The sequence below is a fragment of the Orycteropus afer genome, unplaced genomic scaffold (assembly GCF_000298275.1).
Source record: "Orycteropus afer afer isolate SDZICR_OR568_19922 unplaced genomic scaffold, OryAfe1.0 scaffold01216, whole genome shotgun sequence".
NCBI classification, from domain to species: domain Eukaryota; kingdom Metazoa; phylum Chordata; class Mammalia; order Tubulidentata; family Orycteropodidae; genus Orycteropus; species Orycteropus afer.
The window spans coordinates 66683-70513 of NW_006922803.1; positions in this window are offsets into that span (position 1 = coordinate 66683).

Here is a 3831-nt window from a genome sequence, read left to right on the forward strand (position 1 = left end):
ATTCCTCTTTGGTCTTCCTTACTCATAGTCCAGAATATGAATGCATATGAGATGATTGAAAGTACCACAGTTTGGGTCAGGAAAAACATAGTCTTCAAAGTGATATATTTGTTTTTCAACACTTTAAATAGATCTTTTGCAATAGATTTGCCCCGTGCAATACATCATTTGATTTCATAACTCTCACTCATTTATTGAGATCAAAGTAAAACTAAATCCCTGACAACTTCAATCATTTCTCTGTTAATCTATAAACATCAATATGCATGATTTCGTTTATTGATTCAGTTGTGAGATTTTTCTTTCACTCTATGTTGAGGTTTAATCCAAAGTGAGGACTGTGGTCATTGGCCTTCTTCAGTAAGTGCTACAAGTCCTCTTTTCCTTCGGCAGGCATGGTTTTGTCATCCATATATCCTACATGGTTAATGAGTTTTCCTCCAATCCTCATGTAATCTTCTTCTTCAGAAAGTTCAGTTTGTTGGATGATTTTCTCAGTATACAGAATGAATAAATATGGTGAAAGGATACCACCCTGACACAAATTTTCCTGAACTACTTAGATGGGCTTATTTCAATTTCATTACCGCAATGAGTTTCTCTTGCTCCTTTTCTTTTTCTGAACATATTTTGTAATATTCCAATTTTAGACACTTCACAAACACCTTTCTTCCCCATACAGAATTTATCATTCAGGAGTGAAGAATGAAAAGCATTATGAAGACTTTTTAATACTGAAAATTGGTGAAAATAGTTAAACAAGTACTGGAAGGCAAAAAGGAAAATGTGGCAATACAGAGATAAAAACTGCAGAAAGCAGCTGCCACATCAAAGGCTAAAAGATGTGAAGAAAATGTACTGATTATTAGAGCACTTTACTAATCACTATTGGAAGATCCTAACAAGAAAACCAGATGGAAACTCATAACAGTGATTTAAAGAACCTCCCCTGTCTAGCCTTGACATCATAAAGTAAAATGAAAACAAAACCAAAAAATGTCAGTACCATCAAGTCCATTCTGAGTCCTAGTGGCCCCTGTTGGGTTTCCAAGGCTGCAAATCTTTACATAGTGCCTCATCGTTCTTCCACAGAGCAGCTAGTGGGTTTAAACCACCAACCTTTTGGTTAGCAGCCAAGTGCCTTAACCACTACACCACCAGAACTTCCTCTCTCTTAGCTATTCCAAACCACTGGTCTCATTTCCTCATCTCCCTCAGCTGTTCAAACTGCACTGCTCACTTCGTGGTTTCCCTCAACTGCTCTAAACCACCTCCCACCCCACTTTCTGGTCTTTCTCCTCCCCCAACTGCTCTGAACCACACCTCTGGCCGCCACTGGCCAGCTTCCTGGTATATCTCCCTCAAGCTGCTCTGAACCACACCACCACCATCCCCAGCGGACCTCCCGGTCTGTCTGCCTCCTCCCTCCACTTATTTTTTACTTTGTCACTGTACCAAAAATAATTGGTCAACATTCATCCATATCATCAGGGAACTGATGATCAAGAACTTATGGCATGCAAGAAAGAAGCTCAAGCTACACTGAAGGAATTTGAGTAAAACATGGCTCTGAGAATTTATGGAATTGCCATTGAAATATTTGAAAGAAAAAGACACAACACTAAACATGCTCTTTCATCTATGCCAAGAAATTTGGAAGACCTCTATCCATCCTACATACTGGAAGAGATCCATATTTGTGCACATACCAAAGAAAGATGATCCAACAAAATGTGGAAAATATTGAACATCATCATTAATATCACATGCATGCAAAATTTTGCTAATAATAATAATAATAATAATAAAATTGCAAAAGCACATTTACAGGTAACTGACAGAAATTCAAGCTGGATCAGAGAGAACATGGGACTAGGGATGTCATTGCTGATATTAGATGAATGTTGATTGAAAGCTGAGAATAACAGAAAAAAAAATTCTTACTTGTGCAGTTTTGCCTCTGCAAAGTTATTTGACTGTGTGGATCATAATAAGCTATGGATAACATTGCAAAGAATGGAAATTCCAGAACTTTTAACTGTGCTCATGAGAAAACTATGCACAGATCAACAGGCAGTGATAAAATGAGAATATGGGAATAATGTGTGGTTTAAAAACAGGAAAGGTTTGCATCAATCTTGTATCCCTTCATCATACTTAATAAATGTGTATGTTGAGCAAATAATCCAAGAAGCATCAGGATTGGAGGAATCATTAGCAACTTGAAATATTCAGGTGACACAGCCTTGCTTGCTGAAATTAACGATGATTTGAAGCACTTACTAATGAAGATCCAAACTGCAGACATCAGTATGGATTACACTTCAACATAGAGAAAACGAAAATGTTCATGACTTGGACCCATAAGCAACACCATAATAATTGGAGGAAAAAAATATTAAGTTGTCAAGGATTTAATTTATCTGGATCCACAATCAAAACCTATGGAAGTAGCAGTCAATAAGTCAGTGTAGGGCATTGGGAAAATATGCTGCAAAAACCTCTTTACTGTATTAAAGAAGAAAGACTTTACTTTGAAAATGAAGGTGTGTCTGACCCAAGCTATGGTGATCCAAACCTGATATTCACTTGAGAGCTGGGCAATGAATAAGAAGACCACAGAAGAAATTTGAATTATAGGATTGGTGTAGAATGTTAAATAAACCATGGACTGCCAGAAGAAAGAGCAGATATGTCTTGGAAGAAGTAAAGACTGAATGTTATAGAAGAGAGAATAGCCAGACAACATGTCTCGTACTTTGATCATGTTATATGAAAGAACGAGTTCTTGGAGAAGGATATCATGCTTGATGAAGTAAACTGACAAGTGAAAAGAAAACTCAATGAGATGGTTTGACACAATGGCTGAAATTGACATCTCAATTATCACAACAAATTTGAGTCTGACCCAGGTCTTGACAGTGTTACCTCCAGTTGTATATGGGATTGCTATGAGACTGAACCTACTCAATGACAACCAACAACAATAAAAGCTCTTTATAGGAGTCAGTAGGTGTTGTAAATCATTAAATGGTAGCTACTAGCTAAAAAAGTTGGTCATTCAAAGCCACACATGGTGCTTTAGAAGACAGGTCTGTCAACTGCTATTGAAAGTTCACATCCTTAAAAATACTATTGAATGCAGTTCTACTTACCACATAAGAGTCAGCATGAGTCAAAATTGATTCCATTTTTTGAACTAATATTTGTGCCACTAAGAAGTTTCTGTATTCCACTGAAATATTTCAAGAAAAGGACACAGAAGTGGACATGCTCTTTCATTTATGCCAAGAAATTTGGGAGATCTCTATCCATCCCACAGACTGGAAGAGATCCATATTTGTGCACTTACCAAAGAAAGATGATCCAACAGAATGTGGAAAAGATCAAATAACACTATTAATATCACATACATGTAATGTATGCGATGACTTAAACTTTTTGGTCATTTGGATGTCTCACTAGTGTTTCAAATATCAGCAGGATCACCCATGATGCACAAAACTCAGCGGAGCTTCCTGAGTAAAAGAAACTAGGAAGACTGATAAAATAACCAAAATAATAGACTCAACCATACCAATAATCATGACAATTGTGCAGAAGCAGGCAACATTTCAGTCAGTCATACATAGATTCACTATGATCTGAGTGGAATCAATGGCAATCAACAACAAAAACAGAAAGGCAGTGGCTTCTAGGGTAAAAATGTATTTACATCATTTTATTCAAAACTCTTGAAGTCTTTAGCAGCATGCTCTTTTTATCAAATTTAATTTTCCTTTTATTGTGGTGAAAATATACACACCAAGACATTCACCAATGTAACAACTT